The sequence below is a fragment of the Protopterus annectens genome, chromosome 12.part0, assembly GCF_019279795.1.
Source record: "Protopterus annectens isolate FY-2018-M chromosome 12.part0, PAN1.0, whole genome shotgun sequence".
NCBI classification, from domain to species: Eukaryota; Metazoa; Chordata; order Ceratodontiformes; family Protopteridae; genus Protopterus; species Protopterus annectens.
Window position 1 is genome coordinate 183565 of NC_056746.1, and position 17607 is coordinate 201171.

The window sequence follows — 17607 nt, forward strand, 5'->3', positions numbered from 1 at the left end:
TTCATTCCTCTATGTGTTGCATCTATGTGTGTTCACTGTCCTGCTCATGCACTTCCCCATTCTTATCTATATGTGTGTTCACTGTCCTGCTCATGCACTTCCCCATTCTTATCTCTATGTGTGTTCACTGTCCTGCTCATGCACTTCCCCATTCTTATCTATATGTGTGTTCACTGTCCTGCTCATGCACTTCCCCATTCTTATCTCTATGTGTGTTCACTGTCCTGCTCATGCACTTCCCCATTCTTATCTCTATGTGTGTTCACTGTCCTGCTCATGCACTTCCCCATTCTTATCTATATGTGTGTTCACTGTCCTGCTCATGCACTTCCCCATTCTTATCTATATGTGTGTTCACTGTCCTGCTCATGCACTTCCCCATTCTTATCTCTATGTGTGTTCACTGTCCTGCTCATGCACTTCCCATTCTTATCTCTATGTGTGTTCACTGTCCTGCTCATGCACTTCCCCATTCTTATCTATATGTGTGTTCACTGTCCTGCTCATGCACTTCCCCATTCTTATCTCTATGTGTGTTCACTGTCCTGCTCATGCACTTCCCCATTCTTATCTATGTGTGTTCACTGTCCTGCTCATGCACTTCCCCATTCTTATCTCTATGTGTGTTCACTGTCCTGCTCATGCACTTCCCCATTCTTATCTCTATGTGTGTTCACTGTCCTGCTCATGCACTTCCCCATTCTTATCTATGTGTGTTCACTGTCCTGCTCATGCACTTCCCCATTCTTATCTCTATGTGTGTTCACTGTCCTGCTCATGCACTTCCCCATTCTTATCTCTATGTGTGTTCACTGTCCTGCTCATGCACTTCCCCATTCTTATCTCTATGTGTGTTCACTGTCCTGCTCATGCACTTCCCCATTCTTATCTCTATGTGTGTTCACTGTCCTGCTCATGCACTTCCCATTCTTATCTCTATGTGTGTTCACTGTCCTGCTCATGCACTTCCCCATTCTTATCTCTATGTGTGTTCACTGTCCTGCTCATGCACTTCCCCATTCTTATCTCTATGTGTGTTCACTGTCCTGCTCATGCACTTCCCCATTCTTATCTTTATGTGTGTTCACTGTCCTGCTCATGCACTTCCCCATTCTTATCTATGTGTGTTCACTGTCCTGCTCATGCACTTCCCCATTCTTATCTCTATGTGTGTTCACTGTCCTGCTCATGCACTTCCCCATTCTTATCTCTATGTGTGTTCACTGTCCTGCTCATGCACTTCCCCATTCTTATCTATATGTGTGTTCACTGTCCTGCTCATGCACTTCCCCATTCTTATCTATATGTGTGTTCACTGTCCTGCTCATGCACTTCCCCGTTCTTATCTCTATGTGTGTTCACTGTCCTGCTCATGCACTTCCCATTCTTATCTATATGTGTGTTCACTGTCCTGCTCATGCACTTCCCCATTCTTATCTCTATGTGTGTTCACTGTCCTGCTCATGCACTTCCCCATTCTTATCTATATGTGTGTTCACTGTCCTGCTCATGCACTTCCCCATTCTTATCTCTATGTGTGTTCACTGTCCTGCTCATGCACTTCCCATTCTTATCTTTATGTGTGTTCACTGTCCTCCTCATGCACTTCCCCATTCTTATCTATGTGTGTTCACTGTCCTGCTCATGCACTTCCCCATTCTTATCTCTATGTGTGTTCACTGTCCTGCTCATGCACTTCCCCATTCTTATCTCTATGTGTGTTCACTGTCCTGCTCATGCACTTCCCCATTCTTATCTCTATGTGTGTTCACTGTCCTGCTCATGCACTTCCCCATTCTTATCTATATGTGTGTTCACTGTCCTGCTCATGCACTTCCCCATTCTTATCTATATGTGTGTTCACTGTCCTGCTCATGCACTTCCCCATTCTTATTCTTATCTCTATATGTGTGTTCACTGTCCTGCTCATGCACTTCCCCATTCTTATCTATATGTGTGTTCACTGTCCTGCTCATGCACTTCCCCATTCTTATCTATATGTGTGTTCACTGTCCTGCTCATGCACTTCCCCATTCTTATCTATGTGTGTTCACTGTCCTGCTCATGCACTTCCCCATTCTTATCTCTATGTGTGTTCACTGTCCTGCTCATGCACTTCCCCATTCTTATCTCTATGTGTGTTCACTGTCCTGCTCATGCACTTCCCATTCTTATCTATATGTGTGTTCACTGTCCTGCTCATGCACTTCCCCATTCTTATCTCTATGTGTGTTCACTGTCCTGCTCATGCACTTCCCCATTCTTATCTCTATGTGTGTTCACTGTCCTGCTCATGCACTTCCCCATTCTTATCTCTATGTGTGTTCACTGTCCTGCTCATGCACTTCCCCATTCTTATCTCTATGTGTGTTCACTGTCCTGCTCATGCACTTCCCCATTCTTATCTCTATGTGTGTTCACTGTCCGCTCATGCACTTCCCATTCTTATCTATATGTGTGTTCACTGTCCTGCTCATGCACTTCCCCATCCGTATCTATATGTGTGTTCACTGTCCTGCTCATGCACTTCCCATTCTTATCTATATGTGTGTTCACTGTCCTGCTCATGCACTTCCCCATTCTTATCTCTATGTGTGTTCACTGTCCTGCTCATGCACTTCCCCATTCTTATCTATATGTGTGTTCACTGTCCTGCTCATGCACTTCCCCATTCTTATCTATATGTGTGTTCATTGTCCTGCTCATGCACTTCCCCATTCTTATCTCTATGTGTGTTCACTGTCCTGCTCATGCACTTCCCCATTCTTATCTCTATGTGTGTTCACTGTCCTGCTCATGCACTTCCCCATTCTTATCTCTATGTGTGTTCACTGTCCGCTCATGCACTTCCCATTCTTATCTCTATGTGTGTTCACTGTCCTGCTCATGCACTTCCCCATTCTTATCTCTATGTGTGTTCACTGTCCTGCTCATGCACTTCCCCATTCTTATCTATGTGTGTTCACTGTCCTGCTCATGCACTTCCCCATTCTTATCTATATGTGTGTTCACTGTCCTGCTCATGCACTTCCCCATTCTTATCTCTATGTGTGTTCACTGTCCTGCTCATGCACTTCCCCATTCTTATCTCTATGTGTGTTCACTGTCCTGCTCATGCACTTCCCATTCTTATCTATATGTGTGTTCACTGTCCTGCTCATGCACTTCCCCATTCTTATCTCTATGTGTGTTCACTGTCCTGCTCATGCACTTCCCCATTCTTATCTCTATGTGTGTTCACTGTCCTGCTCATGCACTTCCCCATTCTTATCTCTATGTGTGTTCACTGTCCTGCTCATGCACTTCCCCATTCTTATCTATGTGTGTTCACTGTCCTGCTCATGCACTTCCCCATTCTTATCTCTATGTGTGTTCACTGTCCTGCTCATGCACTTCCCCATTCTTATCTATATGTGTGTTCACTGTCCTGCTCATGCACTTCCCCATTCTTATCTCTATGTGTGTTCACTGTCCTGCTCATGCACTTCCCCATTCTTATCTATATGTGTGTTCACTGTCCTGCTCATGCACTTCCCCATTCTTATCTATATGTGTTCACTGTCCTGCTCATGCACTTCCCCATTCTTATCTATATGTGTGTTCACTGTCCTGCTCATGCACTTCCCCATTCTTATCTCTATGTGTGTTCACTGTCCTGCTCATGCACTTCCCCATTCTTATCTATATGTGTGTTCACTGTCCTGCTCATGCACTTCCCCATTCTTATCTATATGTGTGTTCACTGTCCTGCTCATGCACTTCCCCATTCTTATCTCTATGTGTGTTCACTGTCCTGCTCATGCACTTCCCCATTCTTATCTCTATGTGTGTTCACTGTCCTGCTCATGCACTTCCCCATTCTTATCTCTATGTGTGTTCACTGTCCTGCTCATGCACTTCCCCATTCTTATCTCTATGTGTGTTCACTGTCCTGCTCATGCACTTCCCCATTCTTATCTCTGTGTGTTCACTGTCCTGCTCATGCACTTCCCCATTCTTATCTATATGTGTGTTCACTGTCCTGCTCATGCACTTCCCCATTCTTATCTCTATGTGTGTTCACTGTCCTGCTCATGCACTTCCCCATTCTTATCTCTATGTGTGTTCACTGTCCGCTCATGCACTTCCCATTCTTATCTTTATGTGTGTTCACTGTCCTGCTCATGCACTTCCCCATTCTTATCTCTATGTGTGTTCACTGTCCTGCTCATGCACTTCCCCATTCTTATCTCTATGTGTGTTCACTGTCCTGCTCATGCACTTCCCCATTCTTATCTATATGTGTGTTCACTGTCCTGCTCATGCACTTCCCATTCTTATCTATATGTGTGTTCACTGTCCTGCTCATGCACTTCCCCATTCTTATCTCTATGTGTGTTCACTGTCCTGCTCATGCACTTCCCCATTCTTATCTCTATGTGTGTTCACTGTCCTGCTCATGCACTTCCCATTCTTATCTATATGTGTGTTCACTGTCCTGCTCATGCACTTCCCCATTCTTATCTATATGTGTGTTCACTGTCCTGCTCATGCACTTCCCCATTCTTATCTCTATGTGTGTTCACTGTCCTGCTCATGCACTTCCCCATTCTTATCTCTATGTGTGTTCACTGTCCTGCTCATGCACTTCCCCATTCTTATCTATATGTGTGTTCACTGTCCTGCTCATGCACTTCCCCATTCTTATCTATGTGTGTTCACTGTCCTGCTCATGCACTTCCCCATTCTTATCTCTATGTGTGTTCACTGTCCTGCTCATGCACTTCCCCATTCTTATCTCTATGTGTGTTCACTGTCCTGCTCATGCACTTCCCCATTCTTATCTATATGTGTGTTCACTGTCCTGCTCATGCACTTCCCCATTCTTATCTCTATGTGTGTTCACTGTCCTGCTCATGCACTTCCCCATTCTTATCTCTATGTGTGTTCACTGTCCTGCTCATGCACTTCCCATTCTTATCTATATGTGTGTTCACTGTCCTGCTCATGCACTTCCCCATTCTTATCTATATGTGTGTTCACTGTCCTGCTCATGCACTTCCCCATTCTTATCTCTATGTGTGTTCACTGTCCTGCTCATGCACTTCCCCATTCTTATCTATATGTGTGTTCACTGTCCTGCTCATGCACTTCCCCATTCTTATCTCTATGTGTGTTCACTGTCCTGCTCATGCACTTCCCCATTCTTATCTCTATATGTGTGTTCACTGTCCTGCTCATGCACTTCCCCATTCTTATCTATATGTGTGTTCACTGTCCTGCTCATGCACTTCCCCATTCTTATCTCTATGTGTGTTCACTGTCCTGCTCATGCACTTCCCCATTGTTATCTCTATGTGTGTTCACTGTCCTGCTCATGCACTTCCACATTCTTATCTATATGTGTGTTCACTGTCCTGCTCATGCACTTCCCCATTCTTATCTCTATGTGTGTTCACTGTCCTGCTCATGCACTTCCCCATTCTTATCTATATGTGTGTTCACTGTGCTGCTCTCTTATCTATATGTGTGTTCACTGTCCTGCTCATGCACTTCCCCGTTCTTATCTCTGTGTTCACTGTCCTGCTCATGCACTTCCCATTCTTATCTATATGTGTGTTCACTGTCCTGCTCATGCACTTCCCCATTCTTATCTCTATGTGTGTTCACTGTCCTGCTCATGCACTTCCCCATTCTTATCTCTATGTGTGTTCACTGTCCTGCTCATGCACTTCCCCATTCTTATCTCTATGTGTGTTCACTGTCCTGCTCATGCACTTCCCCATTCTTATCTATATGTGTGTTCACTGTCCTGCTCATGCACTTCCCATTCTTATCTCTATGTGTGTTCACTGTCCTGCTCATGCACTTCCCCATTCTTATCTATATGTGTGTTCACTGTCCTGCTCATGCACTTCCCCATTCTTATCTATATGTGTGTTCACTGTCCTGCTCATGCACTTCCCCATTCTTATCTATATGTGTGTTCACTGTCCTGCTCATGCACTTCCCCATTCTTATCTCTATGTGTGTTCACTGTCCTGCTCATGCACTTCCCCATTCTTATCTCTATGTGTGTTCACTGTCCTGCTCATGCACTTCCCCATTCTTATCTCTATGTGTGTTCACTGTCCTGCTCATGCACTTCCCCATTCTTATCTCTATGTGTGTTCACTGTCCTGCTCATGCACTTCCCCATTCTTATCTCTATGTGTGTTCACTGTCCTGCTCATGCACTTCCCCATTCTTATCTATATGTGTGTTCACTGTCCTGCTCATGCACTTCCCCATTCTTATCTATATGTGTGTTCACTGTCCTGCTCATGCACTTCCCCATTCTTATCTCTATGTGTGTTCACTGTCCTGCTCATGCACTTCCCCATTCTTATCTCTATGTGTGTTCACTGTCCTGCTCATGCACTTCCCCATTCTTATCTATATGTGTGTTCACTGTCCTGCTCATGCACTTCCCCATTCTTATCTATATGTGTTCACTGTCCTGCTCATGCACTTCCCCATTCTTATCTCTATGTGTGTTCACTGTCCTGCTCATGCACTTCCCCATTCTTATCTCTATGTGTGTTCACTGTCCTGCTCATGCACTTCCCCATTCTTATCTCTATGTGTGTTCACTGTCCTGCTCATGCACTTCCCCATTCTTATCTCTATGTGTGTTCACTGTCCTGCTCATGCACTTCCCCATTCTTATCTATATGTGTGTTCACTGTCCTGCTCATGCACTTCCCCATTCTTATCTCTATGTGTGTTCACTGTCCTGCTCATGCACTTCCCCATTCTTATCTATATGTGTGTTCACTGTCCTGCTCATGCACTTCCCCATTCTTATCTCTATGTGTGTTCACTGTCCTGCTCATGCACTTCCCCATTCTTATCTCTATGTGTGTTCACTGTCCTGCTCATGCACTTCCCCATTCTTATCTATATGTGTGTTCACTGTCCTGCTCATGCACTTCCCCATTCTTATCTATATGTGTGTTCACTGTCCTGCTCATGCACTTCCCCATTCTTATCTCTATGTGTGTTCACTGTCCTGCTCATGCACTTCCCCATTCTTATCTATATGTGTGTTCACTGTCCTGCTCATGCACTTCCCATTCTTATCTATATGTGTGTTCACTGTCCTGCTCATGCACTTCCCCGTTCTTATCTCTGTGTTCACTGTCCTGCTCATGCACTTCCCATTCTTATCTATATGTGTGTTCACTGTCCTGCTCATGCACTTCCCCATTCTTATCTATATGTGTGTTCACTGTCCTGCTCATGCACTTCCCCATTCTTATCTATATGTGTGTTCACTGTCCTGCTCATGCACTTCCCCATTCTTATCTCTATGTGTGTTCACTGTCCTGCTCATGCACTTCCCCATTCTTATCTATATGTGTGTTCACTGTCCTGCTCATGCACTTCCCCATTCTTATCTCTATGTGTGTTCACTGTCCTGCTCATGCACTTCCCCATTCTTATCTATATGTGTGTTCACTGTCCTGCTCATGCACTTCCCCATTCTTATCTCTATGTGTGTTCACTGTCCTGCTCATGCACTTCCCCATTCTTATCTATATGTGTGTTCACTGTCCTGCTCATGCACTTCCCCATTCTTATCTCTATGTGTGTTCACTGTCCTGCTCATGCACTTCCCCATTCTTATCTCTATGTGTGTTCACTGTCCTGCTCATGCACTTCCCATTCTTTTCTCTCTGTGTGTTCACTGTCCTGCTCATGCACACCCCATTCTTATCTCTATGTGTGTTCACTGTCCTGCTCATGCACTTCCCCATTCTTATCTCTATGTGTGTTCACTGTCCTGCTCATGCACTTCCCCATTCTTATCTATATGTGTGTTCACTGTCCTGCTCATGCACTTCCCTTTTCTTATCTCTGTGTTCACTGTCCTGCTCATGCACTTCCCATTCTTATCTCTATGTGTGTTCACTGTCCTGCTCATGCACTTCCCCGTTCTTATCTCTATGTGTGTTCACTGTCCTGCTCATGCACTTCCCCATTCTTATCTCTATGTGTGTTCACTGTCCTGCTCATGCACTTCCCCATTCTTATCTATATGTGTGTTCACTGTCCTGCTCATGCACTTCCCCATTCTTATCTATATGTGTGTTCACTGTCCTGCTCATGCACTTCCCATTCTTATCTCTATGTGTGTTCACTGTCCTGCTCATGCACTTCCCCATTCTTATCTCTATGTGTGTTCACTGTCCTGCTCATGCACTTCCCCATTCTTATGTTTATGTGTGTTCACTGTCCTCCTCATGCACTTCCCCATTCTTATCTATGTGTGTTCACTGTCCTGCTCATGCACTTCCCCATTCTTATCTCTATGTGTGTTCACTGTCCTGCTCATGCACTTCCCCATTCTTATCTCTATGTGTGTTCACTGTCCTGCTCATGCACTTCCCCATTCTTATCTATATGTGTGTTCACTGTCCTGCTCATGCACTTCCCCATTCTTATCTCTATGTGTGTTCACTGTCCTGCTCATGCACTTCCCCATTCTTATCTCTGTGTTCACTGTCCTGCTCATGCACTTCCCCATTCTTATCTATGTGTGTTCACTGTCCTGCTCATGCACTTCCCCATTCTTATCTCTATGTGTGTTCACTGTCCTGCTCATGCACTTCCCCATTCTTATCTCTATGTGTGTTCACTGTCCTGCTCATGCACTTCCCCATTCTTATCTCTATGTGTGTTCACTGTCCTGCTCATGCACTTCCCCATTCTTATCTCTATGTGTGTTCACTGTCCTGCTCATGCACTTCCCCATTCTTATCTCTATGTGTGTTCACTGTCCTGCTCATGCACTTCCCCATTCTTATCTCTATGTGTGTTCACTGTCCTGCTCATGCACTTCCCCATTCTTATCTCTATGTGTGTTCACTGTCCTGCTCATGCACTTCCCCATTCTTATCTATATGTGTGTTCACTGTCCTGCTCATGCACTTCCCATCCATATCTATATGTGTGTTCACTGTCCTGCTCATGCACTTCCCATTCTTATCTATATGTGCGTGTTCACTGTCCTGCTCATGCACTTCCCCATTCTTATCTATATGTGTGTTCACTGTCCTGCTCATGCACTTCCCCATTCTTATCTCTATGTGTGTTCACTGTCCTGCTCATGCACTTCCCCATTCTTATCTCTATGTGTGTTCACTGTCCGCTCATGCACTTCCCATTCTTATCTCTATGTGTGTTCACTGTCCTGCTCATGCACTTCCCCATTCTTATCTCTATGTGTGTTCACTGTCCTGCTCATGCACTTCCCCATTCTTATCTCTATGTGTGTTCACTGTCCTGCTCATGCACTTCCCCATTCTTATCTCTATGTGTGTTCACTGTCCTGCTCATGCACTTCCCCATTCTTATCTCTATGTGTGTTCACTGTCCTGCTCATGCACTTCCCCATTCTTATCTATATGTGTGTTCACTGTCCTGCTCATGCACTTCCCCATTCTTATCTCTATGTGTGTTCACTGTCCTGCTCATGCACTTCCCCATTCTTATCTATATGTGTGTTCACTGTCCTGCTCATGCACTTCCCATTCTTATCTATATGTGTGTTCACTGTCCTGCTCATGCACTTCCCCATTCTTATCTCTATGTGTGTTCACTGTCCTGCTCATGCACTTCCCCATTCTTATCTATATGTGTGTTCACTGTCCTGCTCATGCACTTCCCCATTCTTATCTATATGTGTGTTCACTGTCCTGCTCATGCACTTCCCCATTCTTATCTATATGTGTGTTCACTGTCCTGCTCATGCACTTCCCCATTCTTATCTCTATGTGTGTTCACTGTCCTGCTCATGCACTTCCCCATTCTTATCTCTATGTGTGTTCACTGTCCTGCTCATGCACTTCCCCATTCTTATCTCTATGTGTGTTCACTGTCCTGCTCATGCACTTCCCCATTCTTATCTCTATGTGTGTTCACTGTCCTGCTCATGCACTTCCCCATTCTTATCTCTATGTGTGTTCACTGTCCTGCTCATGCACTTCCCCATTCTTATCTATATGTGTGTTCACTGTCCTGCTCATGCACTTCCCCATTCTTATCTCTATGTGTGTTCACTGTCCTGCTCATGCACTTCCCCATTCTTATCTCTATGTGTGTTCACTGTCCTGCTCATGCACTTCCCCATTCTTATCTCTATGTGTGTTCACTGTCCTGCTCATGCACTTCCCATTCTTATCTCTATGTGTGTTCACTGTCCTGCTCATGCACTTCCCCATTCTTATCTCTATGTGTGTTCACTGTCCTGCTCATGCACTTCCCCATTCTTATCTCTATGTGTGTTCACTGTCCTGCTCATGCACTTCCCTGTTCTTATCGATATGTGTGTTCACTGTCCTGCTCATGCACTTCCCCGTTTTTATCTATATGTGTGTTCACTGTCCTGCTCATGCACTCCCCCATTCTTATCTAAATGTGTGTTCACTGTCCTGCTCATGCACTTACCCATTCTTATCTCTATGTGTGTGTTCACTGTCCCGCTCATGCACTTCCCCATTCTTATCTTTATGTGTGTTCACTGTCCGGCTCATGCACTTCCCCATTCTTATCTCTATGTGTGTTCACTGTCCTGCTCATGCACTTCCCCATTCTTATCTCTATGTGTGTTCACTGTCCTGCTCATGCACTTCCCCATTCTTATCTCTATGTGTGTTCACTGTCCTGCTCATGCACTTCCCCATTCTTATCTCTATGTGTGTTCACTGTCCTGCTCATGCACTTCCCCATTCTTATCTCTATGTGTGTTCACTGTCCTGCTCATGCACTTCCCCGTTCTTATCTATATGTGTGTTCACTGTCCTGCTCATGCACTTCCCCATTCTTATCTCTATGTGTGTTCACTGTCCTGCTCATGCACTTCCCCATTCTTATCTCTATGTGTGTTCACTGTCCGCTCATGCACTTCCCATTCTTATCTCTATGTGTGTTCACTGTCCTGCTCATGCACTTCCCATTCTTATCTATATGTGTGTTCACTGTCCTGCTCATGCACTTCCCCATTCTTATCTCTATGTGTGTTCACTGTCCTGCTCATGCACTTCCCCATTCTTATCTATATGTGTGTTCACTGTCCTGCTCATGCACTTCCCCATTCTTATCTCTATGTGTGTTCACTGTCCTGCTCATGCACTTCCCCATTCTTATCTCTATGTGTGTTCACTGTCCTGCTCATGCACTTCCCCATTCTTATCTCTATATGTGTGTTCACTGTCCTGCTCATGCACTTCCCCATTCTTATCTCTATGTGTGTTCACTGTCCTGCTCATGCACTTCCCCATTCTTATCTATATGTGTGTTCACTGTCCTGCTCATGCACTTCCCCATTCTTATCTATGTGTGTTCACTGTCCTGCTCATGCACTTCCCCGTTCTTATCTCTATGTGTGTTCACTGTCCTGCTCATGCACTTCCCCATTCTTATCTCTATGTGTGTTCACTGTCCTGCTCATGCACTTCCCCATTCTTATCTCTATGTGTGTTCACTGTCCTGCTCATGCACTTCCCCATTCTTATCTATATGTGTGTTCACTGTCCTGCTCATGCACTTCCCCATTCTTATCTCTATGTGTGTTCACTGTCCTGCTCATGCACTTCCCCATTCTTATCTCTATGTGTGTTCACTGTCCTGCTCATGCACTTCCCCATTCTTATCTCTATGTGTGTTCACTGTCCTGCTCATGCACTTCCCCATTCTTATCTCTATGTGTGTTCACTGTCCTGCTCATGCACTTCCCCGTTCTTATCTATATGTGTGTTCACTGTCCTGCTCATGCACTTCCCCGTTCGTCCTGCTCATGCACTTCCCCATCCTTATCTCTATGTGTGTTCACTGTCCTGCTCATGCACTTCCCCATTCTTATCTATATGTGTGTTCACTGTCCTGCTCATGCACTTCCCCATTCTTATCTCTATGTGTGTTCACTGTCCTGCTCATGCACTTCCCTGTTCTTATCTCTATGTGTGTTCACTGTCCTGCTCATGCACTTCCCCATTCTTATCTCTATGTGTGTTCACTGTCCTGCTCATGCACTTCCCCATTCTTATCTATATGTGTGTTCACTGTCCTGCTCATGCACTTCCCCATTCTTATCTCTATGTGTGTTCACTGTCCTGCTCATGCACTTCCCCATTCTTATCTCTATGTGTGTTCACTGTCCTGCTCATGCACTTCCCCATTCTTATCTCTATGTGTGTTCACTGTCCTGCTCATGCACTTCCCCATTCTTATCTCTGTGTGTTCACTGTCCTGCTCATGCACTTCCCCATTCTTATCTCTATGTGTGTTCACTGTCCTGCTCATGCACTTCCCCATTCTTATCTATATGTGTGTTCACTGTCCTGCTCATGCACTTCCCCATTCTTATCTCTATGTGTGTTCACTGTCCTGCTCATGCACTTCCCCATTCTTATCTCTATGTGTGTTCACTGTCCTGCTCATGCACTTCCCCATTCTTATCTCTATGTGTGTTCACTGTCCTGCTCATGCACTTCCCCATTCTTATCTATATGTGTGTTCACTGTCCTGCTCATGCACTTCCCCATTCTTATCTCTATGTGTGTTCACTGTCCTGCTCATGCACTTCCCCATTCTTATCTATATGTGTGTTCACTGTCCTGCTCATGCACTTCCCCATTCTTATCTCTATGTGTGTTCACTGTCCTGCTCATGCACTTCCCCATTCTTATCTCTATGTGTGTTCACTGTCCTGCTCATGCACTTCCCCATTCTTATCTATATGTGTGTTCACTGTCCTGCTCATGCACTTCCCCATTCTTATCTATATGTGTGTTCACTGTCCTGCTCATGCACTTCCCCATTCTTATCTATATGTGTGTTCACTGTCCTGCTCATGCACTTCCCCATTCTTATCTCTATGTGTGTTCACTGTCCTGCTCATGCACTTCCCCATTCTTATCTCTATGTGTGTTCACTGTCCTGCTCATGCACTTCCCCATTCTTATCTCTATGTGTGTTCACTGTCCTGCTCATGCACTTCCCCATTCTTATCTATATGTGTGTTCACTGTCCTGCTCATGCACTTCCCCATTCTTATCTCTATGTGTGTTCACTGTCCTGCTCATGCACTTCCCCATTCTTATCTCTATGTGTGTTCACTGTCCTGCTCATGCACTTCCCCATTCTTATCTATATGTGTGTTCACTGTCCTGCTCATGCACTTCCCCATTCTTATCTCTATGTGTGTTCACTGTCCTGCTCATGCACTTCCCCATTCTTATCTCTATGTGTGTTCACTGTCCTGCTCATGCACTTCCCCATTCTTATCTCTATGTGTGTTCACTGTCCTGCTCATGCACTTCCCCATTCTTATCTCTATGTGTGTTCACTGTCCTGCTCATGCACTTCCCCATTCTTATCTATATGTGTGTTCACTGTCCTGCTCATGCACTTCCCCATTCTTATCTATATGTGTGTTCACTGTCCTGCTCATGCACTTCCCCATTCTTATCTCTATGTGTGTTCACTGTCCTGCTCATGCACTTCCCCATTCTTATCTATATGTGTGTTCACTGTCCTGCTCATGCACTTCCCCATTCTTATCTATATGTGTGTTCACTGTCCTGCTCATGCACTTCCCCATTCTTATCTCTATGTGTGTTCACTGTCCTGCTCATGCACTTCCCCATTCTTATCTATATGTGTGTTCACTGTCCTGCTCATGCACTTCCCCATTCTTATCTCTATGTGTGTTCACTGTCCTGCTCATGCACTTCCCCATTCTTATCTCTATGTGTGTTCACTGTCCTGCTCATGCACTTCCCATTCTTATCTATGTGTGTTCACTGTCCTGCTCATGCACTTCCCCATTCTTATCTCTATGTGTGTTCACTGTCCTGCTCATGCACTTCCCCATTCTTATCTATATGTGTGTTCACTGTCCTGCTCATGCACTTCCCCATTCTTATCTCTATGTGTGTTCACTGTCCTGCTCATGCACTTCTCCGTTCTTATCTCTAAGTGTGTTCACTGTCCTGCTCACGCACTTCCCCATTCTTATGTTTATGTGTGTTCACTGTCCTCCTCATGCACTTCCCCATTCTTATCTATGTGTGTTCACTGTCCTGCTCATGCACTTCCCCGTTCTTATCTCTATGTGTGTTCAATGTCCTGCTCATGCACTTCCCCATTCTTATCTCTATGTGTGTTCACTGTCCTGCTCATGCACTTCCCCATTCTTATCTATATGTGTGTTCACTGTCCTGCTCATGCACTTCCCCATTCTTATCTCTATGTGTGTTCACTGTCCTGCTCATGCACTTCCCCATTCTTATCTCTATGTGTGTTCACTGTCCTGCTCATGCACTTCCCCATTCTTATCTATATGTGTGTTCACTGTCCTGCTCATGCACTTCCCCATTCTTATCTCTATGTGTGTTCACTGTCCTGCTCATGCACTTCCCCATCCGTATCTATATGTGTGTTCACTGTCCTGCTCATGCACTTCCCATTCTTATCTATATGTGTGTTCACTGTCCTGCTCATGCACTTCCCCATTCTTATCTCTATGTGTGTTCACTGTCCTGCTCATGCACTTCCCCATTCTTATCTCTATGTGTGTTCACTGTCCTGCTCATGCACTTCCCCATTCTTATCTATATGTGTGTTCACTGTCCTGCTCATGCACTTCCCATTCTTATCTCTATGTGTGTTCACTGTCCTGCTCATGCACTTCCCCATTCTTATCTCTATGTGTGTTCACTGTCCTGCTCATGCACTTCCCCATTCTTATCTATATGTGTGTTCACTGTCCTGCTCATGCACTTCCCCATTCTTATCTCTATGTGTGTTCACTGTCCTGCTCATGCACTTCCCCATTCTTATCTCTATGTGTGTTCACTGTCCTGCTCATGCACTTCCCCATTCTTATCTCTATGTGTGTTCACTGTCCTGCTCATGCACTTCCCCATTCTTATCTCTATGTGTGTTCACTGTCCTGCTCATGCACTTCCCCATTCTTATCTCTATGTGTGTTCACTGTCCTGCTCATGCACTTCCCCATTCTTATCTATATGTGTGTTCACTGTCCTGCTCATGCACTTCCCCATTCTTATCTCTATGTGTGTTCACTGTCCTGCTCATGCACTTCCCCATTCTTATCTCTATGTGTGTTCACTGTCCTGCTCATGCACTTCCCCATTCTTATCTATATGTGTGTTCACTGTCCTGCTCATGCACTTCCCCATTCTTATCTCTATGTGTGTTCACTGTCCTGCTCATGCACTTCCCCATTCTTATCTCTATGTGTGTTCACTGTCCTGCTCATGCACTTCCCCATTCTTATCTATATGTGTGTTCACTGTCCTGCTCATGCACTTAACCGTTCTTATCTCTGTGTGTGTTCACTGTCCTGCTCATGCACTTCCCCATTCTTATCTATATGTGTGTTCACTGTCCTGCTCATGCACTTCCCCATTCTTATCTATATGTGTGTTCACTGTCCTGCTCATGCACTTCCCCATTCTTATCTCTATGTGTGTTCACTGTCCTGCTCATGCACTTCCCCATTCTTATCTCTATGTGTGTTCACTGTCCTGCTCATGCACTTCCCCATTCTTATCTATATGTGTGTTCACTGTCCTGCTCATGCACTTCCCCATTCTTATCTCTATGTGTGTTCACTGTCCTGCTCATGCACTTCCCCATTCTTATCTCTATGTGTGTTCACTGTCCTGCTCATGCACTTCCCCATTCTTATCTATATGTGTGTTCACTGTCCTGCTCATGCACTTCCCCATTCTTATCTATATGTGTGTTCACTGTCCTGCTCATGCACTTCCCCATTCTTATCTCTATGTGTGTTCACTGTCCTGCTCATGCACTTCCCCATTCTTATCTCTATGTGTGTTCACTGTCCTGCTCATGCACTTCCCATTCTTATCTATATGTGTGTTCACTGTCCTGCTCATGCACTTCCCCATTCTTATCTCTATGTGTGTTCACTGTCCTGCTCATGCACTTCCCCATTCTTATCTCTATGTGTGTTCACTGTCCTGCTCATGCACTTCCCCATTCTTATCTCTATGTGTGTTCACTGTCCTGCTCATGCACTTCCCCATTCTTATCTCTATGTGTGTTCACTGTCCTGCTCATGCACTTCCCCATTCTTATCTATATGTGTGTTCACTGTCCTGCTCATGCACTTCCCCATTCTTATCTCTATGTGTGTTCACTGTCCTGCTCATGCACTTCCCCATTCTTATCTATATGTGTGTTCACTGTCCTGCTCATGCACTTCCCCATTCTTATCTATATGTGTGTTCACTGTCCTGCTCATGCACTTCCCCATTCTTATCTCTATGTGTGTTCACTGTCCTGCTCATGCACTTCCCCATTCTTATCTCTATGTGTGTTCACTGTCCTGCTCATGCACTTCCCCATTCTTATCTATATGTGTGTTCACTGTCCTGCTCATGCACTTCCCCATTCTTATCTCTATGTGTGTTCACTGTCCTGCTCATGCACTTCCCCATTCTTATCTCTATGTGTGTTCACTGTCCTGCTCATGCACTTCCCCATTCTTATCTATATGTGTGTTCACTGTCCTGCTCATGCACTTCCCCATTCTTATCTATATGTGTGTTCACTGTCCTGCTCATGCACTTCCCCATTCTTATCTCTATGTGTGTTCACTGTCCTGCTCATGCACTTCCCCATTCTTATCTATATGTGTGTTCACTGTCCTGCTCATGCACTTCCCCATTCTTATCTCTATGTGTGTTCACTGTCCTGCTCATGCACTTCCCCATTCTTATCTCTATGTGTGTTCACTGTCCTGCTCATGCACTTCCCCATTCTTATCTCTGTGTGTGTGTTCACTGTCCTGCTCATGCACTTCCCCATTCTTATCTCTATGTGTGTTCACTGTCCTGCTCATGCACTTCCCCATTCTTATCTCTATGTGTGTTCACTGTCCTGCTCATGCACTTCCCCATTCTTATCTCTATGTGTGTTCACTGTCCGCTCATGCACTTCCCATTCTTATCTCTATGTGTGTTCACTGTCCTGCTCATGCACTTCCCATTCTTATCTATATGTGTGTTCACTGTCCTGCTCATGCACTTCCCCATTCTTATCTATATGTGTGTTCACTGTCCTGCTCATGCACTTCCCCATTCTTATCTATATGTGTGTTCACTGTCCTGCTCATGCACTTCCCCATTCTTATCTCTATGTGTGTTCACTGTCCTGCTCATGCACTTCCCCATTCTTATCTATATGTGTGTTCACTGTCCTGCTCATGCACTTCCCCATTCTTATCTATATGTGTGTTCACTGTCCTGCTCATGCACTTCCCATTCTTATCTCTATGTGTGTTCACTGTCCTGCTCATGCACTCCCCATTCTTATCTCTATGTGTGTTCACTGTCCTCCTCATGCACTTCACATTTTTATCTCTATGTGTGTTCACTGTCCTGCTCATGCACTTCCCCATTCTTATCTCTATGTGTGTTCACTGTCCTGCTCATTCACTTCCCCATTCTTATCTATGTGTGTTCACTGTCCTGCTCATGCACTTCGCCATTCTTATCTCTATGTGTGTTCACTGTCCTGCTCATGCACTTC